The sequence below is a fragment of the Lygodium microphyllum genome, chromosome 8 (assembly GCF_053477565.2).
Source record: "Lygodium microphyllum isolate KBCC chromosome 8, Lygodium_microphyllum_v1.1.10, whole genome shotgun sequence".
Lineage (NCBI taxonomy): Eukaryota > Viridiplantae > Streptophyta > Polypodiopsida > Schizaeales > Lygodiaceae > Lygodium > Lygodium microphyllum.
The window spans coordinates 73,627,893-73,655,421 of NC_141142.1; positions in this window are offsets into that span (position 1 = coordinate 73,627,893).

The window sequence follows — 27,529 nt, forward strand, 5'->3', positions numbered from 1 at the left end:
TTCATCAAAACACGGGTCTAAAATTGACCATTTTTCATGCAATTTTTATACAGTTTTTTATGCCAAGATGAAAGTACATATCAAGTTGAAGCTATAAAAATTTTCCCAGAATTTTTTTTGAGCAAGATCACCCTCCAAATAGCCTCCCATAAGTTGCATAGAACCTACCCTTTACTTGTACACATTCCTAGAACAGATATTGAGTAGATTCTTCATGCATTTTATAGCTATTCCAGATATGTCACTGGAAGGATCCTCCAACTGTTGAAGAACAATATGTGATAGTTTTTTTTCCTTTTATGAGGGCCATAAATAGTCATCAAAATGCTTAATTGTGCATCTGAAAGTGTTGGTCCACTTTCAAGGTCAAACCAGTACACCTTGCTCTTCTCAAATGGGGTGTTGCAGTACTCATAGTTCATTTTGCATACATTAAAAATGAGGTGTCATTATGCATTCTCTTAGCAAAGAGGATGCTACCTCTGCTTCTAGCATCTCTATGCATGGATGCTTAATTTATGAAACGTTGCCTTTGTCGACAGGCGGAAAGGTAAACTTACCATGACGCATCAACACGAAATCCCTACTCCCTCAATGGTGTACACCTCTCTCTATCTAGGTTTGTGCGTGTGGATCAACATACCTTGAAGCTCTTCTTGGTCCGCTACATGACCTCCATGGCTCAAAGGCTCCTGCTCGCTCATCATTTGGACACATAGAAGCAAAGGACTACCATTTTCCGATCAATGACTTTGCGGACATGCCTTTGAGTTATTAGGACCGTTCCAAAGTGGCATCTTGAAGTACATTGTACATATTCTGAACCTGCACGGCTTTGACAAAACAAGCCTAGGGTTTCTGCATTGCAAACACACTAAACAATAACGATTATTGTAACGATATTGCAACCTTTGGTTCTTGCCAGATGAGTAGGTTGTGTAGTTTCTTATCTTTAACAACACCTTTTGGTAGAATTGTTGCTAGGGAATGTATTGTCAATGCATTTCCTCGAGGATGTAGCAATGCTTGACATAGATGGCATCATGGGTCAATTCAATTGGTCACACACATTCATGCTTTCCATTAAGTGAACCTATAGTCCTTGTAGTATGGGAGAATGAGTCCGAGATAGATCCTGTGGCAAATGGAAGGAGAAGAAGTGAGCGGCCTTGCATGTGCGTAGTAGGATGTTTAGGTTGCAACAACTACTCCCATGAAAAACATGTCGATTTTTTTCTGACAGAAAAGCTGGTTATGGCATAGAGAAGTTATTTCAAGGGAGGGCTCTGATACCAATTGATAAACTTAAAGTAGAGGAAGACCAAGATGGAGCAAGTAGTGATGGTTAGGAACTACCTACTATCTTCTCCTTCATTATTCTTTTTCCATTCTCTGATTCTCCTACAAGTGGTATCCTCAAAAGTGATAGATACCCCCAACTTAAGGGAACTTTACATATGCTTCTACTTTAGATACATACATCCATAGGATATGAATTAGGATATGTCATATTTATCAACAAGTCCTAGGGATATTCATTAAACTTTTTGTGCATATTTCAAGTGGGTCACAAAATTGAACTTGAGGTATACAAGAACTCTTTGATGTAGTGTTAGCATGATCTAGTGATTTATCATCATTGCTAACCATACCATTAGTATTAACAACAAAGAGATTCAAAACCATTTGCTTTTGACCATTTAGGAGTCTGATGCCTTTGACATTACTTGATTGAAATTCATTTTATATCAACCATCCCATGGCATTAGTGTAAATAGTGAAAAGGAGAGGGGCTAGGGGACAACCTTGTTTTATAGACTTTCTAAGTGGGAAGGGGACAATTATAGATCCATTTTCAGCAATTTGAGTTGATGAATCACCAAAGAGAGTCATAAAAAACTTAGTGAAATGTTTCCCTAAGTCCATATTCTAAAGGCAATCAAATATAGAGTCCCATTCTAGTCTATCATATGCTTTCTCAAAGTCACTTTTAAAGAAAATAAAGTACTGTATTGATTCTTGAGCATAGTTTTTTCCTTCCCATAATGCATTGATTGAGTCTAAAGTGTAACAACCCTCAATAAATCCTTATTGTTTCCTTCTCATCCATTGGTTAAGGTATCTTGAGATTTGTGTGCCTAGTATATTGGAAAATATGTTGCATGTAGTCATAAGGCAAGTGATGGGTATCCAATTCGAGAATAGGGTCTTGTCATCTCTCTTATGAATAAGCTTGATAATCCCCACATTGGGGCAATGGGGAAGAACACTAAATTTTATTGATTCCTTCCGCATGCAACTAGTAAGGGTCTCAAAAGGGTATTTTTGAATTCCCCTTTTTCAAGTCATCAATGGTGTTAGTAAGTTTATAGACAATAAGGTCCAAGTTAAGGATATCAACAATGGTTTGAGGGACAACTTTGGGCCTAGAGAGGGTAATTTTAGCCCATGCACCAATCTTATCAATAATGTAGGATGGAAACAAGCTAGATATATTTGAAAAGTAGTCATGGACCAATGCAATAATTTTTGGTTCGTTACATACCTTATTACCACTCTCATCCATGAGATGGGAAATAATTTCTCTTTCCTTTTTTTTTCTATTGATATGGAATATCCCTTAGAGGGACAATCTAGATTTGAGGCCCACCAACTTTCTTTGAAGAAGATTGTTTTTGTGCTTCAAGTTCTTCATCCTTTTTAAGTTGAGCTCGAATGATAATGAGAGCCTCTTGACACTTTAGTTGTCCTTGGTTAATTTGTGCTTCCATGAGTTTGCATTTATTATACTTTTATGGCCTAAGAGATCTTGTCTGACCAATTGTTTCCTTCTTGATGCGTCTTGCATTGTTTAATAGCTTATTGCCAGTCTGCTATAAGGGATAGAAGGGACGAGAAGGTCCACCCCCAACAATTGTTTATGCTTGATCTAACTATGTCTAGTTTGAAATGTTTGAGGTCAGCATGAAACCAACATGACCTAATGAACTTTTTGTTTATTGGACTAAGTGAAAAATTTTTCATCATCAACTTCTACTAGACTATGTTTAGCTTAGGCAAGCCCACATTTCTCTCTCTCCCAAAGATAACCTGATCTTTCCTTTGAAACCTATCGTTAATGCCTTCAACCATATTGAAATCTCCTATTAGAATTAGAGGACAACTAAATAACAATAGGATGTTCCATATGGAAGGTGGAGCCCCAAGAGGAACACCAAGGAAAAGGGAATTCTCTTGCAAGAAAATCTATCTTGTAACATCAACAAGCTTTTATTTCATTCTCTTGATCATCAAAACAAAGAAAACAACAATTCTTCACGCAGCATCATAGTAAATATCTCCCACAGATTTGATAGAATCAACCATATTCTCCAATATCTTCACAAAATCCATCAAAATAACAAAGAACACAAAGGAATACACCATCTTTGAATGGAAATCAATCACATAATATCCTTCTTCAATGTCTTCATAGTCTTCTCTCTCAATCTCTCACATACAGTTACACTGTTTTGATAGATTTGACTATCTCTGACTCTCTCTCTCTCTCTCTCTCTCCATCAATAGTACATCATATCCTCACTACAATGCTCAATAATAACCCTCAATAATCCTTCTTAGGTCGTGGATGCACCTCCCAAGAGGTATGTCTGATATGAAGAGGCACCAGAGCCACTATAGTGACTCTTTATAGCTCACCACTGTCACTTCACTCCAGTCTTTACTTGAGTCTTCAACAGCTACTTCTTTGACTTCTTTTAGCTCTTTTGCACTTGTATTCACCTCTTTCCAAGACTAGAAAACTTTCCCAAGCTACACTCTCATCCAACAGAACACATACAGAGGCATACAGAAGGTCTACTGAGGCTCACGGAAGCTCAACAGAGAGTTACAGAAGGTCAACAGAAAGCATCAGAACCACATAACTCATACCAAAACCATTCCAAACCATCAAAAATCACTCAATAAGCTTTGAAACAATCTCAAACCCTATCAATATATACTCCATCCTTCCATACAGAGAGAAAATAGAACAAAACAGAAGCTCAACAGAAGCTATCAGGACCAAACAGAACTTCACATCTCTACTAATAAACATCATGAGCTTAATAAAACCATTCCAACCTATCCAAAACACTCTCAAACCACTTCCAAACCAATCAATCATCTCATAAAATCAACCATTCAGCTCTCAAAAATAACAAAAATCAGCCAAAAAATAAGTCATTTCAACACTCAACATATCCCCACACTTAATAAGGAAGCGTCCTCGCGACCCAGGAAAAAGGGAATACAAGTGCATTCAAGAGCTCAACTTTGATCTTCAATAAATCTTCAAAAATAGTCCATCCAACCATGACCCCAACTTATAACCTATATCTAATATAAAGAATACAACGAAAGGAAAACCCTTTATACATTAACACTTCTTATCAAACTGGAAATCACAACAAACTTGTAAAGGATATAAGAGGTTTCTTCTTCTGCATCAGCATCTTCAACTATCCAACCAGCAACAACATCACTGCAATTCTCCAAAAATGTAGCTCGCACGAAAGCAAATCAAATAGGCAACCACCACGATCTTATCACATAAATTAACCCACAACACAAACACTACACACAACACAACAATCTGAATGACTCCTCCAAAAAGAGAGATTTATCATTAAAAATCATCCACAATACATTGCAAAGGTATCAATGGAGATGATCCCTTTTGAAGGCTTGGTGATTTCGAAAATGATCCATGGACAATGATTCATCTACAAATGTCTTGGGAGGATTCTGAAAGAATTGAAGGCAGCACATCCTTTCCAATAAGATGAGGTATCTGCTAGGCAAACAGAGGGCATGAAAGTACAAGACATCCAGTTGCTGGGAATCAATGCTCACATTGACATTCATGCACAACTTTGGAATAGATTTTGAATCATTATGGAAATGCCTATGCATATACGCTAGGTACCAAGTAAAATGAGCAGTTAAGCACACAGAAGGATCTGCAGACTGAGAATATTGCTGAGCAAAATGCAAATAATTCTGATAAGCCTGACTAGCACTTATCCATTCTCCTGGGATCAATGGCCAATTGATTTGAGGTCTAGTAAGGGAATCATTTGAACTCCAGCCTCTTCTTCGAAGAATCTTCTGATCAAAACCTTGATACCCACTAACCAACTGAGGAGGATTAGGAATAGAAGTGTTAGGAGACGGAAGAGGGACTAATGAAAGAGGATGAAGTGATGGATAGGCAAAATCATAAAATGAAGAATGGATTAAAGATGGATTTGCTGAAAATGGAGGAGATTCGATTAAGAAAGGCGTTAAAAGATAAGCAGGAAAAGTTGATAGAATGTCAGGGGATGGGGAAGGACAAGGATCAGGAGGTAGAAAAACTCGATCTTCAATAAAAGAACAATGGGTAAATATAGGAATTTGAGGAGATTCTTGAGGTTGGAAAAGAAGGGGTAAAATGACCTTTGGGTTAGATTGAAAAAGGGAAATATAAGCATCATACCTATGGGCCATTTGTTGATAATGAGTTAGGCATGGTAAGGACGGACCTAAAGCTGATCTACGATGATAGGCTTCAAAGAAAGAAGTATCAAATGGGGGTTGGTTGGAGAGATAGGCTAAAAGATCCACCCTCGTAGGTGGGTGTGAAGGGGGGGCTTATGGAGGGGTGTGGGTAATTGGGGGGAGTTTGGGATTGGTGGGGGGGAATGGGGGCTTGTGGGGAGTTGGAGTGTGGGTGGGGGGGTGTGGGGAATTGGGGGGAGGAATGGGGGTGTGTGGGGGGGGTGTTTGTTTGCCTGGGGGGGGTGGGTAGTGTGAGAAATGCGGGATCTAGAGCATGGCAGTGAGTTATGGTGGATGAAAGGAGAAGTGTGGACTCATGATGGAGAAGACAAAGACACTATTTGTTACACAAGTGAATTAGGTTCCAAGATTGAGACTTGGACTCATAAATACAATCTTGTGTATGTGGACAATGACATTGACACTTCACTGAAAAGAAAAGAGTACTATCATTGCATTAAGAAAAGGAAGCAAGTACAATGCTTTATAGGAAAGTAGGAAACTGCAGTAGGCACCATTGTGCATATGGGATAGGTTAGCCTGCATGTCCTTGACCCTGAAGCTCCATACAAAGAGGCTATTTAGTGAGTGTGATTGCTGATTCTCAACACCCATCCTCAATCACAACTAGAAAGGCACAAAGTGTGTAGAGGCTATAATGAGAGCCACCTGCAAAGTGTGGGCACACCACAAACATGGTAAACACCAGAGGCTGTTGCAAAAAAAAGGCTAAGTGTGGGCACCAAAACATGATGGACATCCAAAGGCTGTAACAGGGGCCTCACAAAGTGTACAGGGACTGTAATGCCAAGTTACATAAGGAGTTTACAAAGCTTATGGCAGGAAGCATTAGGGCAAGGAAATACAAGGCTTTTAAAACAGTCTATCAGAGTTATGAGAGTAGAAGGACTGATGAGTCTTGTCCTTCCGATCCTAGTGGTCTTCATCTTCATCTTCTTCTTCCCTTGCTCCATTTTCTTCTTCTTCTTTGACTGCGACTAGATAGGCCTTTTGGGATCTCTTTCTTGCGTGGTAGAACTTCTCGGTGTGTCCGGTCCTTTTGCAGAAGTCACAGAAGAGCTGATCCTTCTTGCCTTTGTACCTGTTGCCAACATATAATGCATGCTCATCTCTAGAAGTACTTGGTTCTTCCTTAGTTTTTAGCTTCTTTTCCTCTTCTAACAGTGATGCCTGGATATCAACAAGTTCAGGATTTGGCATGTTGATTAAAGTTGTTGATACATTATTATATTCAGGAGGCAAACTCTTAAGTAGAACACCGATGCAAACATCTTCATCCATTTTAATGTTGATTCCTGCAAGTTGGGTTAGGAGTCCTTCCATGTAATTGAGATGTGTGGCAAGTGATGTGCTTGACTTCATTTCAAGCCTGAAAAACTCAATCAGGAGACCATACTTTGATGATTTAGATTGTGCACCGAACAGGGTGTCAAGTCTTTTCCATGTATCCTGTGAGGTCTCACAGTTATCCACATGGTGGATATAACTGTCGTCTAGCTCCAGTTTGATAATGGCCTGGGCTCTGTCATCATTCTTTTGCCAAGTAGCTGCAAGGTCCGCGTCCCGAGGTTTCTTCTCTTTGCCATTTGTGATGGCCCAGAGACCCTTTTTCATCAAGATGAGCTTGATGCGGGTTTGCCAGGTGTGAAACCCGACTCCTTTGAACCGAGCATTTGGAGAGTCTTTTCCCATGTTGAGGTTTCAAGATCAGCAGCAAATCAATACCAGAATTCTGAGATTTTATCAGTAGAAGAGCAGAATGTAGTGTGTCAAGAGACATAGTTAGTCCTTCACACACTATGTCAGTGTTGATGTTGAGCTTGATTCTTCTTGTTCGGGATCGTTCGATCGTTCTTCAATCTTCTCAGGTCCTTCCCCTCCTTGATTTGATGCTGGGTTAATGGATTAGAGTGGGCTTTAGCTTGGTTTAGTGTCAGGAGTGAGAAAAACTTAGGAGAAAAAAGCTTGAGAAATTTTGGCTATGGTGAAATTAGGGTTTCTGAGACAGGGGCCTGGTTTTTCTCAGATTGCAGGAGCTATACTTGATCATTTTCAAAAATTTTTACATGCCTAGGAAGCTTACTTCATGGGCTATCAAAGCCCTATGAAAATCGTCCAGATTGTGGACTGTATGAAGCACGCAGGGCACTCGATCAGATTCAGCGCAGTTCAGGACAGGTTTCCGCGATTTCTGTAATGCCGGGGTCAGGGCGCAGCAATGTGGTCGATTTATGTGTCAGGATGAAGCGCCTTGAGTAGAAGAGCAATCCCCTAGAAGGAATCAAGAGCTGAAGTGGCCTGGTTGAGAAGTTATTCAAGCTCCAAGTGAGGTAGGTCCTGTCTGGCTATGGCAGACACAGAGCAGAGATTGAGAATTTTCACAATGCTGAGCTTCAGATAGCCAAATGTCATAGATTGATGTGATGTGTGAGTTGGGGAATATTTTCCAGAAGGAAGCTCCAAGAGATTTGACCTGTGGAGTGAGATATAAGCAGCTCAGTCTGACAGGGTGCTGCTGGCTATGGCTGCCATGGAAGCTTCAGTGAGAGTAGAGTTGGGAGATGAAGTCATGAGCTGACATTGAGCTAGATTGAGGTTGAGAGGATTCAAGAGAGGCTGGAGAAGAAATGCCATGCCCAACTGGGCTCTGATACCATGTGAGAAATGCGGGATCTAGAGCATGGCAGTGAGTTATGGTGGATGAAAGGAGAAGTGTGGACTCATGATGGAGAAGACAAAGACACTGTTTGTCACACAAGTGAATTAGGTTCCAAGATTGAGACTTGGACTCATAAACACAATCTTGTGTATGTGGACAATGACATTGACACTTCACTGAAAAGAAAAGAGTACTATCATTGCATTAAGAAAAGAAAGCAAGTACAATGCTTTATAGGAAAGTAGGAAACTGCAGTAGGCACCATTGTGCATATGGGATAGGTTAGCCTGCATGTCCTTGACCCTGAAGCTCCATACAAAGAGGCTATTTAGTGAGTGTGATTGCTGATTCTCAACAGGTAGTGGGGGGAGGAAGAAGGTTGACCCAGGCGGGGCAAAATGCCAAGGAGGAGGTCCAGGCGGGCGGGAGATCGAAGGGCTGGCGTGGCAGGCGGGGGATCGAAGGGTTGGCGTGGGCAGAGCAACCAGGCGGTGCTGCGGGGCTGGGCGGCGACAGGGCCAAGGCGTCAGCGTCGTTTGGGGGCGGGGGCATCTACGCCAGGCGGGCGGCGCTGCGGGGCTGGGCGACGACAGGGCCAAGGTGGCAGGGCGGGAGGTGGCGAGCCTAGGCGAGGGGAGAGGAGGAAGGGAGGAGAAGAGGAGGAGGAAGGAGATGAGGAGAAGAGGAGGAGGAAGGAGATGAGAAGAGGAGGAGGAAGGAGATAAGGAGAAGAAAGGAGAATGGAGGGTACGGGGAGAGAGAGAGAGGGGGAGGAGAGAGGAAGAAGATGGAGAAGAAAGAAGGAGAGAGAGAGAGAGAGAGGGTGGTTGGGAAGGGAGGCGGGAGGAGGGGGAAATAAGAGTATGTGTAAATTAATTAATAAATTAAGTTAAAAAAAGAAAAAGAAATGAAATGAAAGGCGGGCCCCTGTCCCACGCGCGTGCGCGGGGCAGGGTAAAAAAATTTGCCGTGATGGGATCGGACTGGCACAGGATGTCAGTATGGGGCACGCGTACGCGACGGGGGCGTGTGGAGACATGTAAAATCGAAAACAGGCGTGTTCACGCGCAAGACGAGTCACGCGAGACACGTAAAAACAAGGAAAAATTAATATCTCGCAATCCAGGCATCGAAACGAAATGATGTAAAAACAAAAATTGGGCAGGACGGTAGGAGGAAGACAGGGAAAAAACGCAACGGGGGTTCCGGAGGGAAGGCAGGGCGTTCACATGCAAAAAATACAAAAAACGGGTCAAAAAACGCAAACAAAAATTAATATCGAAAGATCCGTGCATCGGAACGAAGTGCGGAAAAAAGGAAAAATGTGCAGAAGCACATGCCCGACAATCCTATCATGTCAAAATATGGTTCCGACTTAGATAAGATGCGTTCACATGGGAAAAACCCAAAAAATAGACCTGAAAATGGAATCGAAAATTAATATTGGGCGAACCGCTTGCCGGAATGACATGAAGTAAAAAGAAAAAATGTCTCCAGGAAAGGGTGGCACAGGGTTGTCATGTTAGAACGCAGTTGTGGTGGAAGTAGGAGGGGTTCACATGTGAAAAACACAAAAAATACACCCGAAAAAACATTTAAAAATTAATAATTAAAAATCCGAAAGTCAAAAGAGGGTGGAGGAAAAAGGAAAAAGGTGGGGGAAGGTGCATGGACACGACTGTCAAATCAAATTGGAATTCCAATGCAAACAGGGCAGGTTCACATGGAAAAATGTCAAAAAGGCACACGAAAAGGTCTCAAGAAACCGCAAAAATTAATATTGGACAAACCGTGCATCAAAATGACACGGAGTAAAAAGGAAAAATGTCAGGGAGAAAGTGATTGTCAGGGCTAGGACATCAAATCATGGTTCCAAAACAAGAAAAGCGCATTCACATGGAAAACCAGCTAATATACGCAAAATGCTGCAAAAATTAATCACTCGAGAACCATGCACCGGAATAGGGGTGGGTAAAAAAGGAAAATTGGACAGTTCGAAGGGACAAACAGGTCTATAAAGGTAAATGGGGATGCCGCTGAACGTAGGATGCGTTTACAAGGAAACACAACAGAATAAGGGAAAAAGAGAAATGGAGGAGGAACAGCCCCAAGGGAGGGGTGACAGTGGACGGGTGGGTGGGGAAGGGACCCCATCAGGGTAAAAGCAAGTCATAGCATAGAGGCATTAGCAGGTTGAGGCATATGTAGAGGGGTATGCAATGTAGACGTGCAGGGACGCGTCCACACACTTAAGACCTTAACGGACGGGGTTAACCGAGCAACAGGGACCTAGAACCACTCAACAGACCAATCGCTAATGTCCCCACACTTAAAACATGACCGTCACTGAGAAACAGAAGGTGTAGGGTTAGAAAAATTTGGCCCATATTGTAGAGAATCAAGGTTAACTGTCGATGGCACGTCCACTATCGTTGTCGGCTGCAGGAAGTGCCAAGGTATCTTCACAGCACACATCCTTCGTGGCAGAGACCACGCGGCAGCACCCAGGGAGGTAGCTGGTTAAAGGAAGTGCAGAAAGGAAGCGCAGGAAATTTCGTCGATGATGAGGAATGTTGCACTCAACGCACAATCACTCATATGGAATGAAAGAGCAATCACTCGCCCCATGACTAATATCACTCGAGGAAAGCAAGATGAAAACCCATGGCTCACACCCCGGTTTAGGAAGCGACAAGGGGATGGTGCAGAGGAAGTATGCCAGGGTGCACAGTTGATGGTGCATTAGTGCGTCCAACCCATCTGGCATAAGTGCAAGGAGGAAGGCAAGGGAGCCTTACAGTGCAGTGTACAAAACAGGGTGACGTGTCCGATGTTGATGACAGAGACCCACCCCGTGGGTGCATAGGGAAAAGAGAACATACCTGACTCCAAAGGTCGTAACATCCCTCAATCCTCACCTCTTAGTAATTGATTGAAGAAACTCCAATCACACTCAGCCCACCCTCTGTCTCTCGCTCTACTGATAGATACAGGAGGGCAGCCATGTCCTGAAACCCATTGATGTAATCCTCACGGTCACTTGTGCAAAGGTTGTATGCCTTGTGCGCATTTGATAGTGCAACTGTGCATCCCGCCCTATGCTGGCATACTGTGCGAGAAGGAAGGCCAAGGAGCCTTATGGTGCAGTGCACAGAAACAGATCATGCTTTGTGCATTGAGAGGCCCATCCCATGCATGCAACACTCCATTGACACATCTCACCTCTTATTTGATTTGAAGGGAAAAGACTGGTCACTCACCCCACCCTCTGTCGCACACTCGGTTGATAGTTACAGAGGGCAACCATACTCATAACCCCATCCTATTAGGATGAAAGCTCGCCTCACTCGATTGTTTGTCGATGAAGATCGCGTCGTCAGTTGTTGAAGAGGCGTACCCAGGGAGGTAGCCATCAGATCAAACATTGTGTTGGATAGGACATGTCATCTGTTAGAGGACAGTTAGACGCTCTGCAGAAAGGCATAGGACACAATGTACCAAGGGAGGTAGCTTTGGAACTGGATCCTAGGGATGTCAATTGATGAATCCACTTTCTCGACTGCTGGGTATTGCCACCTTTTCCACAGCGAGCTTCCCGCCCAAGGGTGTTAACCACCTTTTCTTGGAACGAGGCCTACTATGACAGGGAATTTCTTCCTTTTCTCCCATAACAGATTTTTCTTTTCTTCTTTTCTTTGTTTTTTTTTCTTTTTTTTTCTTGTTTTGTTGTTGTTTCTTTTATTTTTCTCCTATTCCCGAGGGTGTCTCCACCTTTTCTCGAAGAATAGGTCGGCATGACAGGGACCTAAGTCATTTTCTCCCATGATCGATATTTTTTTTTCGTTTTTTTTTCATTAGAAAAGGAATGGTAGAAATACCATATGTCAGAACCAACCTCGCCACCGTTGCTGGATCAGACGGGAAGAGAACAAAGTAAGGGTGCAAGGTGGCTGTGAGGGGCTAACAAAATGAGGCCACCTCATCAGAATAAACAGGATGGCGATCAGAAGCACCAGAAGGAGTACAGCTCGACGGCCAAAAGAAAAAGAGTTGTCCGACTGTGATTGTCAGGATCCCCAGGGAGGGAAGTACTTCTTCAGGCGATATCCATTGATCAGGAAGGGATCATCAGAGGCATCAATGGTCCGGAGCCATTAGGGTTGACAGCAGCAAGTACCTTATATGGGCCCATCCACCGCTGTTGAAGCTTGCCAGCAAATTTGCCAAATCTCAAATCATAGGCTAGGACCAAATCACCTTCCTTGAACTCCTTGTGCTTGATGAAGCTGTCATGGTAAGCCTTACGTCGAGCTTACGTGGCTTCCATGCACTGTAGAGCCATCCTGCGAATTTCGTCCAAACATTCCAAGTGCACGAGACGGCATTGCAGTGAATCATCGTCCCCCAAACGCTCTTTGATAGCCACTCACAAAGAGGGCAATTCCAGTTCAACAAGGAAAACACCTTCTGTACCATACACCAGTTGGAAGGGTGTCTATCCTATTGCTGCTTTATGGGAGGTTCTGTATGCCCAGAGGGCCTCTGTAAGTCAATCATCCCAATCATGACGATGTGCGGCAATTGTCCTTGTTAGGATCGAGCAGAGGATGCGATTGGTGTCTTCGACTTGGCCATTGGATCTGGGGTAATAAGGAGTGGACTTGCGATGGCGGATCTTATACAGCTCTGTCAACTCTTCCATGACTTTATTAATGAAATGAGTGCCTCTGTCACTTACCAGCTCTAGGGGACTACCAAAACGGGTGATGATATTCTCGTACATGAACAGGGCCACGCTGTTACCATCGTCCCGCTTTAGAGCTTTAGCTTCACACCACTTTGTGACATAATCCGTACATACCAAGATGTATCTGTTGTGTTTTCTTCTGGTGGGTGGATCGATTGGGCCGACGAAGTCGATGCCCCACTTCTCGAATGGCTTCAAAGGAAGAATAGGTTGCAATGGCATGGCACTTGTTTTGGTGGGTTTCCCCATTCGCTGACAAGCATCACATCGCTTCAGTAATCATAGGCATCCTTATGGAGGGTTGGCCACCAGTAACCTGCTAATAGAGCTTTCCTGGCTGTAGCTTCTCCTGCAAAGTGGCCTCCACATGGCTCGTCATGTCAAGCCTTCGGAACAATCCCAATCTCATCTCCTGCAACACATCTTCTAAGCACTTCATCTTTGCCTTTCTTGTACAGTGCGCCGCCTAACAGGGTGTAGGGGGCTGATTCTAACATAAGCTTCTTCCTTTCCCGACTAGAAATGCCAGGAGGGTACTGTTGGGTTGCCAGCAGATTGCCAAACTCTGCATACCAGGGGGTTACAATTTCTACCAAGAATAGGGAAGCATCAGGGAGTTGTTTACAGCTTCACAAATGATTTTGAAAGGCATAACTATTGATTGGAGTACCTACCTCCTCTCCAAGATGAATCACCATTTTATCCGAGCTACTCGAGGAAATGTGACTAATGTTACATTTGGGTCCTTCCTCTATGTCTTCTTGTTACATGCTGCCCCTGCAAAGGAAGTTCCTTTACCTCCAATTGATCCTCCAGAAGTTCCTCCTCCGCCTCATAATGAAGATGATGATATGATAATTGAGGATGATGATTCTCCTCCTCCCCTTGTCATTCAGAGAAAATGCCTCAAGAGGGTGGCTGAGTTAGTGCCTATTCCTCCTCTAGTTCCAGTGACAGTTCCTGCCCAGTCTTGCAGCACCTTGCCTGCATTCCTTCAGATGCCAAATCTTTTCAGATCCCATAGAGATGGGATGCTAGAACTTACTATTCCTTCTGTTCACCGCCTAGTAACATGAGATGCTATTCTGTTCCTCCGCAAGGATATCCAAAGTTCTATTGAACTTTCGATGACTGCCTGTATCCAGCAATTATATTCTTCATTTTATGATGAAGTTCAGCAGTCTAAGGAGGAACTGAATAAGACCAATACTGAGTTAGCCTCTGCTCAGGAGAAATTCTCTGACCTTTGTATGCAAATAGAGCAGCAGAGTAAGCTCATGGATACTCAGAAAGCTGAAATCTCTAAGTTGAAAGCTGAGTTGGCAGAAGCTAGGTCTTGTGAGAAATGCGGGATCTAGAGCATGGCAAAGGCGGAAGCTATGGAGGATGGAAGGAGAAGTGTGGACTCATGATGGAAAAGACACTGTTTGTTACACAAGTGAATTAGGTTCCAAGATTGAGACTTGGACTCATAAAAACAATCTTGTGTATGTGGACAATGACATTGACACTTTACTGAAATGAAAAGAGTACTATCATTGCATTAAGAAAAGGAAGCAAGTACAATGCTTTATAAGAAAGTAGGAAACTGCAGTAGGCACCATTGTGCATATGGGATAAGTTAGCCTGCATATCCTTGACCCTGAAGTTCCATACAAAGAGGCTGTTTAGTGAGTGTGATTGCTGATTCTCAACACCCCTCCTCAATCACAACTAGAAAGGCACAAAGTGTGTAGAGGCTGTAATGAGAACCACCTGCAAAGTGTGGGCATACCACAAACATGGCAAAACACCAGAGGTTGTCGCAGAAAAGGCTAAGTGTGGGTACCATAAACATGGTGGACATCCAGAGGCTGTAACAGGGGCCTCACAAAGTGTACAGGGACTGTAATGCCAAGTTACATAAGGAGTTTACAAGGCTTATGGCAGGAAGCATTAGGGAAAGGAAGTACAAGGCTTTTAAAACAGTCTATCAGAGTTATGAGAGTAGAAGGACTGATGAGTCTTGTCCTTCCGATCCTGGTGGTCTTCATCTTCATCTTCATCTTCATCTTTTGGTCCATGGTCTTCTTCTTCTTTTACAGCTGCAAGATAGGCCTTTTGAGACCTCTTCCTAGCATGACAGAACTTTTCAGTATGTCTGGTCCTTTTGCAGAAGTCACAGAAGAGCGGTTCCTTTTTACCTTTGTATCTGTTGTTTACATATAACATTTGTTCATCCTTTGAAGTGCTGGGCTCTTCTTTGCTTTTAAGTTTCTTTTCTTCTTCTAACAGTGATGCCTGGATATCAACAAGTTCAGGATTTGGCATGTTGATACATTATTATATTCAGGAGGCAAACTCTTAAGTAGAACACCGATGCAAACATCTTCATCCATTTTAATGTTGATTCCTGCAAGTTGGGATAGGAGTCCTTCCATGTCATTGCGATGTGTGGCAAGTGATGTGCTGGACTTCATTTCAAGCCTGAAGAACTCAATCAGGAGACCATACTTGGATGATTTAGATTGTGCACCGAACAGGGTGTCAAGTCTTTTCCATGTATCCTGTGAGGTCTCACAGTTATCCACATGGTGGATATAACTGTCGTCTAGCTCCAGTTTGATAATGGCGTGGGCTCTGTCATCATTCTTTTGCCAAGTAGCTGCAAGGTCCGCATCCCGAGGTTTCTTCTCTTTGCCATTTGTGATGGCCCAGAGACCCTTTTTCATCAAGATGAGCTTGATGCGGGTTTGCCAGGTGTGAAACCCGACTCATTTGAATCGAGCATTTGGAGAGTCTTTTCCCATGTTGAGGTTGCAAGATCAGCAGCAAATCAATACCAGAATTCTGAGATTTTATTAGTAGAAGAGCAGAATGCAGTGTGTCAAGAGACACAGTTAGTGACAGTGTGAAAACACACTATGTCAGTGTTGATGTTGAGCTTGATTCTTCTTGTTCGGGATCGTTCGGTCGTTCTTCAATCCTCTCAGGTCCTTCCCCTCCTTGATTTGATGCTGGGTCAATGGATTAGAGTGACAGAGACTTGGGTTGAGTGTCAGGAGAGAGAAAAACTGAGGAAAAAAAAAGCTTGAGAAATTTTGGCTATGGTGGAATTAGGGTTTCTGAGACAGGGGCCTGGTTTTTTCAACATTGCAGGAGCTATACTTCATCATTTTCAAAAATTTTTACATGCCTAGGAAGCTGACTTCATGGGCTATCAAAACCCCATGATAATCATCAAGATCGTGGACTGTATGAAGCACGCAGGCAGCTCGAACAGATTTGGCGCAGTTCAAGACAGCGATGACGAATTTGTGCAATGCCGGGGTCAGGGTGCAGCAATGTGATCGATTTTCGTGCCAGGATGAAGCGCCTTGAGTAGAGAAACAACTCCCTAGAAGAAATCAAGAGCTGAAGTGGCCTAGTTGAGAAGTTATTGAAGCTCCAAGTGAGGTAGGTCCTGTCTGGCTATGGCAGACACAGAGCAGAGATTGAGAATTTTCACAATGCTGAGCTCCAGATGGTCAAATGTCCTAGATTGATGTGATACAGGGAAGCTTTGTGAGTTGGGAAATACTTTTCCTGAAGGAAACTCCAAGAGATTTGACCTGTGGAGTGAGATATAAGCAGCTCAATCTGACAGGGTGCTGCTGGCTATGGCTGCCATGGAAGCTTCAGTGAGAGTAGAGTTGGGAGATGAAATCATGAGCTGACATTGAGCTAGATTGAGATTGAGAGGAATCAAGAGAGGTTGGAGAAGCAATGCCATGCCCAACTGGGCTCTGATACCATGTGAGAAATGCGGAATCTAGAGCATGGCAAAGGCGGAAGCTATGGAGGATGGAAGGAGAAGTGTGGACTCATGATGGAAAAGACACTGTTTGTTACACAAGTGAATTAGGTTCCAAGATTGAGACTTGGACTCATAAACACAATCTTGTGTATGTGGACAATGACATTGACACTTTACTGAAATGAAAAGAGTACTATCATCGCATTAAGAAAAGGAAGCAAGTACAATGCTTTATAGGAAAGTAGGAAACTGCAGTAGGCACCATTGTGCATATGGGATAAGTTAGCCTGCATATCCTTGACCCTGAAGTTCCATACAAAGAGGCTGTTTAGTGAGTGTGATTGCTGATTCTCAACAAGTCTCAAGTGCTTGCTATAACAGAGGAGAGGGATAAGTTACAGAAGGAGAGTCAAGAGATGAAGGAGGTGATAGCTGCCCAAGCAGAGCAGTTTAATTCCACCACAGCTATTTTAGACCAGAGCACTGCTCAAATCCAGCAACTCAAAGATCAGTTAGCTCAGTCTCGGTCTAATACACAGAGTCCTGTGCAACCAGTTTCTCTTTTATCCCCTGCAGACTTGGCAGCTCTTCAGAGACAGGCTACATTATGTCCCTTATTTCAGGCCAAGGTGGAAAGATTGCAATCTCGCATGGATTTATTATGGTCTTCTTTTGAGCAGTATCATGAATATGTTCCACCAGATCATTCCTTTTTTATCCATTATCAACAACAGAAGTTGGCCTTCTATATAAAACTTTCCACGATTGGAAAGATAATGAGATGGGGATTTTGCAGGCATGAACCTGTCCTGAAGGAATTAGCATAGCTGTTTCCATAGGGGATTGGAAATCATGGAGACACCGACTCCTGACATGGTAATGACCTTCTTTGGATCAAGGACATCTTGAGTTTGCTTCTGCAACAGCTTCAAAATATCGTCATTGGCGAACAACTGTCTGGTAGCAGGGACAGACTCCCCACGATATGGCAGACCAAGCGCCTTGCCTAGACTCTTCGGTGTCAGAAGAATAGTAGTGCCACGAACTGGACCAGACCTCTTACTGTAAGAGGTTAAAAACTCGTCACAAATGGTAGGATCATCTGGAACCAGTGGGAAAGAAAGGCTCACGAACTTGGACAAGCCCGCTTTAGCGACAACGTCCGAATCCAGTAACAAAGAATAATCATGTAAAGCCAAAGGAACATACTGGATTGGGAGAGGAGTACGAGAGGGTGCCATTCAAATGGTTACACACACACACACCACAAACACAGACAAACAAAGAGAATGCCTGCAAAGCAACAGACGAAAACCAAGGATAAGATATCAACCAAGGTGGTAAAACGTGACTCGACCAACTATCCCCAAGCAAACCACAACCTAGAAAAAATTCGACATGACCTCTACACATATACGACCGAAAGCTTCATGCGATGCAACATGCAAACACCCAAATCCCCGTATCAGGCAAGAAAGAAAGAAAAAATCTACACACCGTACCCGTAATCGTATCAAAGAAACTGAACCAAAACATAACAACAACCCACACATATCATGACCACAACTTTGATAATCAGGTGTGACCATGGAGACAACTCCGAAGACTTCACGTACCCATCCCACGAAGCGAGTTCATTAAAAAGGGGAAATAAGTGCAGTGAGGGGGAATTAATTTAATGAAAGGTTCATTTCATGAATTATTAAGAAATGGGTGCATTTTTAATTAAGTGTTAAACCTTAACAAGAAAACATCGATTCCTTCTTAAAATTTTAATTACAAATTATTAGGTTGGAGCGGTGCATTAATCCGAATCCCAGACTTGAATACCAGAATGAGGTCTCTAAATGTAAATTCATTTATTAAAAATTAAGGTGATGTGGAGCACTTTTTTGCCAGCGCGTGCTTTTATGACGACTGGTTCATTGTTATTAAAAATATTAAGGCTTCTCTGAAGCGTACGTAGTGCGTGCTAAGTGAATGCTGGGTTGGTTTTAATTAGAAAAATGTGTGTTTGGTGCGAGCGCGGGTGCCATGGTGGTGTTTAGGATTCATGTTAAGGTAGCGAAAAAAATAAAAAATATAAAAGGAAAAATACCTGAAAGTGGGTGTATGTGTATGCAATGAATGCGCACGTCTCAAACCCCAAAATATAGGTCAGCAATCCAAAAAGAAAAACCACGGCCTGAAAATAATTGGACACATGACATAGCAAGATTAGTGTGTATGAATTTGTTTGGATGACTGATGGCTTATATGTTGTTGTTTTTTTTTTTTTGGTTTTTTTAATTTTTATTTTTATTTTTTTAAATGTTTTGTATTGTTGATTGTGTATTTTGGTTTTTATGTGTTTTTGTTTGTTGTAATGTTTTTTTTTCGTGTTTTTGTTTATCTTTGTGGCAAAATTTTGACAATGAAACACATATAAAAAAAATGTTGAAGATTTTCAGCATCAATCCACCACATGTGACCAAGGTATCTGGATTTTTCTAGATTTTTCAGCTTGTGTTTGGAATTAAATAGGATTTTTCATGAATTTAGGCATTTAATGAAGCAATTTTTCCATAAAATAATAATGGAATAAATTTACATAGCATTTTCAACTTAGGAAATATTCCAAAAATAAGCAAAGAAGTTGATGAAAATTTCAAGAATTTTTTTGCAATTAAATTGGTATTTTTACCAATTTTAATGATTTTTTGCTCATTTTGTGTGTATTTTTGAAAGAATATTTCAATTGACTGCAAAAATATTGAACATTGTTTTAGGAATTTTTTGTAATTTTTTTTGAATTTTAATTGATTTTTAATGAATTTTTTGAAATTTTAAATGTATTTTTAGGGTTTTTCGGGTTTGGAAATTAAAAATTCGGGAATATATACCCGAGAATGGATTGAGTGTCAGCTGCGTGTGAACAGCTGGCGCCGGTGCACACCACCGCACGGACAAACGAACGCGCATCCTCGCGCGTGAACAGCCGCTAAAAGCGCGCACGAACCCGCGATCACGAACACGCACGAATTGCCGCTAACGGAGACGGTAAAAACCGCAGCAACATGGGTGGCCGTGTGAAAACCACGGGTAGTAGGTGGGTTTCATCGGGGGAGTCGTATGTGACTCGCTGAAGGAGGGGGTGAATCGGAGCGAAGGGAGGGAAGGGGTTAAGGTGTGGGGGGGTTTAAGAAGGGTGGTGGGAATAGGTATTAAGGGGGGGGGTTGGTGGGAATGTGGAATTGGGGGGTTGGTGGGAATAGGGGATTAGGAGGGGGGTCTGTAGGTGGGTGTGAAGGGGGGCTTATGGAGGGGTGTGGCTAATTGGGGGGAGTTTGGGATTGGTGGGGGGAATGGGTGCTTGTGGGGAGTTGGAGTGTGGGTGGGGGGGTGTGGCGAACTGGGGGGAGGAATGGGGGCGTGTGGGGGGGGGGGGGGGGGGGGGGGTGTTTGTGTGCCTGGGGGGGGTGGGTAGTGGGGGGAGGAAGAAGGCAGGCCCAGGCGAGGCCAGGCGGGGCAGAATGCCAAGGAGGAGGTCCAAGCGGGCGGGGGATCGAAGGGTTGGCGTGGCAGGCCGGGGATCGAAGGGTTGGCGTGGGCGGAGCGCAACCAGGCGGCGCTGCGGGGCTGGGCGCGAGACAGGGCCAAGGCGTCAGCGTTTGGGGGCGGGGGCATCTACGCCAGGCGGGCGGCGCTGCGGGGCTGGGCGACGACAAGACCAAGGCGGCAGGGCGGGAGGTGTCGGGCCTAGGCGAGGGGAGAGGAGGGAGGGAGGAGAAGAGGAGGAGGAAGGAGATGAGGAGAAGAAAGGAGAATGGAGGGTACGGGGAGAGAGAGAGAGGGGGAGGAGAGAGGAAGAAGATGGAGAAGAAAGAAGGAGAGAGAGAGAGAGGGGGTGGTTGGGAAGGGACGCAGGAGGAGGGGGAAATAAGAGTATGTGTAAATTAATTAATAAATTAAGTTTAAAAAAGAAAAAGAAAAGAAATGAAAGGCGGGCCCCCGTCCCGCGCGCGTGCGTGGGGCGGGGTAAAAAAATTTGCCGTGATGGGATCGGACTGGCGCCGGGATGTCGGTACGGGGCACGCGTACGCGACCGGGGCGTGTGGAGATGTGTAAAATCGAAAACAGGCGCGTTCATGCGTAGGACGAGTCGCGCGAGACACGTAAAAACAAGGAAAAATTATTATCTCACAATCCGAGCATCGAAACGAAATGATGTAAAAACAAAAATTGGGCAAGACGGTAGGGGGAAGACAGCAAAAAGATGTAACGGGGGTTTCGGGGGAAAGACAGGGCGTTCACATGCAAAAAACACAAAAAATGGGTCCAAAAACACAAACGAAAATTAGTATCGAAAGATCCATGCATCGGAATGAAGTGCGGGAAAAAGGAAAAATGTGCAGAAGCACGTTCCCGACAATCCTATCACGTCAAAACATGGTTCCGACTACGATAAGACGCGTTCACATGGGAAAAACCCAAAAAAAAAACCTGAAAATGGAATCGAAAATTGATGTTGGATGAACTGCTTGCCGGAATGACATGCAATAAAAAGGAAAAATGTCCGCAGGAAAGGATGGCACAGGGTTGTCATGTTAGAATGCAATTACGGTGGAAGTAGGAGGGATTCACATGTGAAAAACACAAAAAAACACTCGAAAATACATTTAAAAATTAATAATTAAAAATCCGAAAGTCGAAAGAGGGTGGAGGAAAAAGGAAAAAGGTGGGGGAAGGCACAATGGACACGGCTATTAGGATGATAGCTCGCGTCACTCGATTGTTTGTCGATGAAGATCGCGTCGTCAGTTGTTGAAGAGGTGTACCCAGGGAGGTAGCCATCAGATCAAACATTGTGTTGGATAGGACATGTCATCTGTTAGAGGACAGTTAGATGCTCTGCAGAAAGGCACAGGACATAATGTACCAAGGGAGGTAGCTTCGGAACTGGATCCTGGGGATGTCAATTGATGAATCCACTTTCTGGATTGCTGGGGTATTGCCACCTTTTCCACAGCGAGCTTCCCGCCCAAGGGTGTTAACCACCTTTTCTTGGAACGAGGCCTGCTATGACAGGGAATTTCTTCCTTTTTTCGCATAACAGAATTTTCTTTTCTTCTTTTCTTTGTTTTTTTTCTTTTTTTTTCTTGTTTTGTTGTTGTTTCTTTTTTTTCTCCTATTCCCGAGGGTGTCTCCACCTTTTCTCGAAGAATAGGTCGGCATGACAGGGACCTAAGTCCTTTTCTCCCATGACCGATATTTTTTTTTCGTTTTTTTTTTTCATTAGAAAAGGAATGGTAGAAATACCATATGTCAGAACCAACCTCACCACCGTTGCTGGATCAGACGGGAAGAGAACAAAGTAAGGGTGGGAGGTGGCTGTGAGGGGCTAACAAAATGAGGCCGCCTCATCAGAATAAATAGGATGGTGATCAGAAGCACCAAAAGGAGTACAGCTCGACGGCCAAAAGAAAAAGAGTCGTCCGACTGTGATTGTCAGGATCCCCAGGGAGGGAAGTACTTCTTCAGGCGATATCCATTGATCAGGAAGGGATCATCAGAGGCATCAATGGTCCGGAGCCATTAGGGTTGACAGCAGCAAGTACCTTATATGGGCCCATCCACCGCTGTTGAAGCTTGCCAGGAAACTTGCCAAATCTCAAATCATAGGCTAGGACCAAATCACCTTCCTTGAACTCCTTGTGCTTGATGAAGCTGTCATGGTAAGCCTTACGTCGAGCTTACGTGGCTTCCATGCATTGTAGAGCCATCCTACGAATTTCATGCAAACATTCCAAGTGCACGAGACGGCATTGCAGTGAATCATCGTCCCCCAAATGCTCTTTGATAGCCACTCGCAAAGAGGGCAATTCCAGTTCAACAGGGAAAACAGCTTCCGTACCATACACCAGCTGGAAGGGCGTCTATCCTGTTGCTGCTTTATGGGAGGTTCTGTATGCCCAGAGGGCCTCTGTAAGTCAATCATCCCAATCATGACGATGTGCGGCAAATGTCCTTGTCAGGATCGAGCAGAGGATGCAATTGGTTACTTCGACTTGAGCATTGGATCTGGGGTAATAAGGAGTGGACTTGTGATGGCGGATCTTATACAGCTTTGTCAACTCTTCCATGACTTTATTAATGAAATAGTGCCTCTGTCACTTACCAGCTCTAGGGGACTGCCAAAACAGGTGATGATATTCTCGTACATGAACAGGGCCACGCTGTTACCATCGTCCTGCTTTAGAGCTTTAGCTTCACACCACTTTGTGACATAATCCGTACATACCAAGATGTATCTCTTGTGTTTTCTTCTGGTGGGTGGATCGATTGGGCCGACCAAGTCGATGCCCCACTTCTCGAACGGCTTCAAAGGAAGAATAGGTTGCAATGGCATGGCACTTGTTTTGGTGGGTTTCCCCATTCGCTGACAAGCATCACATCGCTTGTAGTAATCATAGGCATCCTTGTGGAGGGTCAGCCACCAGTAACATGCTAACAGAGCTTTCCTGGCTGTAGCTTCTCCTGCAAAGTGGCCTCCACATGGCTCGTCATGGCAAGCCTTCAGAACAATCCCAATCTCATCTCCTGCAATACATCTTCTGAGCACTTCATCTTTGCCTTTCTTGTACAGTGCGCCGCCTAACAGGGTGTAGGGGGCTGATTCTAACATAAGCTTCTTCCTTTCCCGACTAGAAATGCCAGGAGGGTACTGTTGGGTTGCCAGCAGATTGGCAATGTCTGCATACTAGGGGTTACAGTTTCTACCAGGAATAGGGAAGTATCAGGGAGGTCTGGATCATACTGCTCCTCGTATGCAGTCTGTGGGATACACGACAAATGATCAGCTAGAACATGGGAACGACCAAGTTTGGTAATAACCTCAAAGTCGAACTCCTGGAATAGAAGGAGCCATCTCATCAGTCGTCCTTTCACGTCTGCTTTGTTCATCAGGAAGGACAGGGCCTCATGATCCACATAAAATTTAAAGTGAGTAGACAGTAGGTAGTGGCGAAACTTCTCTAGGGCAAACACCATTGCCAAGCACTCCAGCTCTGTCAGTGTATAGTTCCGTTCCCTATCAGTGACTTTTCGGCTTGCGTAATAGATGGGTTGATCTAATTTTGAGGGGCCCTTTTGACATAGGACAGCACCTAAGCCTTCAATGGATGCATCAGTGTGCACATGGAACTCTTTTGCCCAATCAGGAGACTGCAGAATGGGTGCCTCAATCAGACACTGCTTCAGAGTGTTGAAGGCTGTGTCACATTCTGCCGTCCAAATAAACTCTGCATCTTTCCTCAGAAGCTTGTGCAAGGAGGTTGCCCTTGTTGCAAAATGGGCTATGAACCTTCTGTAGTAACCCACGTGGCCTAGGAATCCCCTCAACTATTTGAGGTTGGTGGGTGCTGTGAGAGCTGCAATCTTTTCGATCTTTGCAGGGTCTATTGATATCCCTTGTGCAGAGACGATGTGGCCCAACAGAACTCCAGAAGAGACCCCAAAGATGCATTTGTCGGGGTTGAGGGAAATCCCATACTCCCGGCATCGATCAAAGCATTGTTCCAAATGTCCCCAGTGTTCACGGATCAAACTATAGACACAGAAGTCATCCAAATATACCTCAATAAAGTCATGCAGATGATTTTGGAATGCGGCTATCATGACTCCCTGGAAAGTAGCAGGGGCATTGCAGAGCCCAAATGGCATCACTCTATAAGCATAGGCCCCCCACTCTGTGGTGAAGGTTGTTTTGGATTGGTCTTCTTCTGCTATTTGCACTTCATTATATCCGTTGAATCCATCCAGAAGGGAATAAAGCTCATGTCCTGCCACTGTGTCCAACAGTTGGTCTGTGAAAGGGATAGGAAAGTGATCCTTCTTCGTCTTGGAATTCAACTTGCAAAAATCCACACATATACGAAGCTTGCCATTCTTCTTGGGTACTACTACGATGGGTGAGACCCATTCACTATTTGCCACTAGATAGATGAACTCGGCTTCCAGAAGCTTCAGCAGCTTTGCTTTCACTAAGGTCGAATAATTTGGATTCATTCACCTCTGTCGTTGCCGTACTGGCTTGGCATCAGGCTCCAAGTCAATATGATGCTGACATATTGTGGGATCAATCCCCTTTAGGTCTTTGTAGGACCACGCAAACACGTCCAAATTCTCTTTCAACAAGTTGTACAAAGTTGACAACTCCTCTTCTGGTAGGTTGCTACCCACCTTCAAATGGCGTTCAGTGCCATCTACATCCACAAAAGTTACGTGCCTTTCACCTTCTACTTCACGGATGAAGGTCCCACGGACTGCTTCTGGGTATAGATCCGACTCCTTAAAGGGGGTGGTGTCCTCTTCTGATGTCCCACTAGACCCAACTTCTTCTTTTGGTGGAGACTTAGGTTGCCCCTTGAGATGTTGAAATGGGATTAGAGCCATTTCGGATTTGGTTTCACGATTAGTTACCTCTTGGCTTGAAGACTCATCTTCTGATGACGCGTCCAGGAACATCACATAACAGGGACCCTCTGATGCATGTTGGAATCGTGATACTGGTGCTTGTTGGCACAGTGCATCATCATCATCATTCTTTGGCAAGGATGGTTGAGGATGGCAAGAGCCACTACTGAAAGACGGCTTATTCTTCTTAATCCATTTCTTATAAAGATTTTGCATATGAGAAGATCCATTAACCAGACCAAATGGTACCATCGCCATTCTGTCCCACAACATGAGCTCATTTGCTTCTGATGCTTCTGGAACTTCTTCTTCATATATATCTTCTTCGGGTGGGATAGAATCTTCCATCTTGCTTCCATAACCTTCTTCTTCCGTATCATCTCTGTCCTCTTTAGACTCTGTCTCTGTATTTGTCTCTGTCTCTGTCTCTGTAGGAGCTCTGTAAGAGAAGAACAGGTTCTCTGTTTCATCTTCTGCCTCTGTCTCTGGCTCTACTGTGGCCATGTAACAGGGAGAGTAGTACATCCAAGCCTCTATCTCACTGTCAGAAGTGATTTCGGAAATCATTCCTGGTTCAGGTAGGAAGTATTTACCCATTGATAATGGCTTTGCATCTTTTGGGAGTTGGCTTACCGTATCCACTGTTAAGGAACGTAACGTGCCACTGTTTTCTTGGGAAGGATTTGTTTGACAGCATCTTCGTCTGCTGATGTTCCATCTGTAGCCTCATTAGGGGAGTCAGAAGATAATTCCAAGGAGGTGGATCCATGTCCTTTTTGAGCACCATATAGCTTCAGTACCACTTTATTAGGTCCTCTACCCAATGTCAAGGTTCCTTTGAACCAATCCGTCCTTGCTCTGGCTTCAAAAAGCCATGGTCTGCCGAGTAATAGGGGGTAGGATGTACCATAAGAGTTTGGCTTCACCACCAGATAGGTTAGCCAATAATCTTTTCCAGCCACTGTAGTCTTCACATATGGGAGAATGCCCAAAGGCTTGATTCTGCTCTGATCCGCCAGTCTGATGAGCCATTGGGTGGGTTGCACACCTTGTAGGCCTAGATCCTTCATTGTCACATCCGTCATAATGTTCACTGATGAGCCACCATCAATCAGTGCATTTGCAATAAAGAAGTCTTCTATCCACATGCCAGTCTCTGGGGTACCCGGATCTAGGAAGGTGTTAGCCACGTCCACTTCTTTTACAGGCTCTAGAGCTTTGTTGGACTTTGTTGCTATTGAGGGAGCAATCCTTAAGCCACGTCTTCTTGTCAATATACTTTTGAACCTTTTTCAGCAACTGGGAGACAACATCAATAATTGTCGGAATGTGAGGTTTGGTTTAAAGGTATCTAGATCTCTGACCAGATCGTATTCCTTAATAGGATCCACTGGCTTCTCTGACCGATTAGGGAATGGGGCAACACCCATTTTCATTTTCCTTATTTCTTTCAACAGGGGCATCATGGGGACTTCTTCTGCCACTTGTGGCACCTCCTCCTCTTCTATCTCCTGGACCTCTGGTCCTGTCTCTAGAACTATCTCTAATCCGGCCAAGGCCCACATTCCAGTGGTCGTTCGGATGGCCGACTGCTAAGGTGTGATTCCTTCTCCCCGAATACTTCTAGCATTCGATCCTGGATCAATTGCGACTTGGCAAGATCCCAAGGGTTTCGTAAGCTGAGTTTCTTGTTTATCCTTTTTCCTTGGGTTAGGGTTTATACCCTGTTGACCCAAATTGTCTCTACCATAGGTTTCCTTAAATTATAGTCAATAAATCCTAGGCAACCTCACTGCCCTAACTTGGTTGGTCAATTGCTTTCTTGGCAATTCATTACTACCCTGGCTTGACAAATTAGTCTTCGAGGAAGAGTGTTGAAGCATGACGACTTCTCAATTCCTAGGAAATTTAACTTGCAATTAGAACTCGCCAAACTTGGTCTAAGGTGCAAGGATTCTATTTTGTGATTTAGACGCAAGAGCATACGACATAATAGCTTGTAGCACGAGATAGGTGTCAGTATCTGACTTGTGGGATTATATCTTTCTTCGTACGGTATTTCTTGATCAAGAATACCATTGATCAAGATAAGGGCTTGGGAGTCCTCTTGACCCAATCAAACCCTAACCCTACTAGGCGGATAAATGTTTTGGCCCTATGGTTCCTAAATTCCTTGCGGAGGTCTAGCATTTGGTCATCTGATCCTTAGGGTGAGAACCCTAGATCATCCTTGCACGGGTGATTAGATAATCCTAACATTTTGAGAATGTGGGTAGGACCTTTGATATTG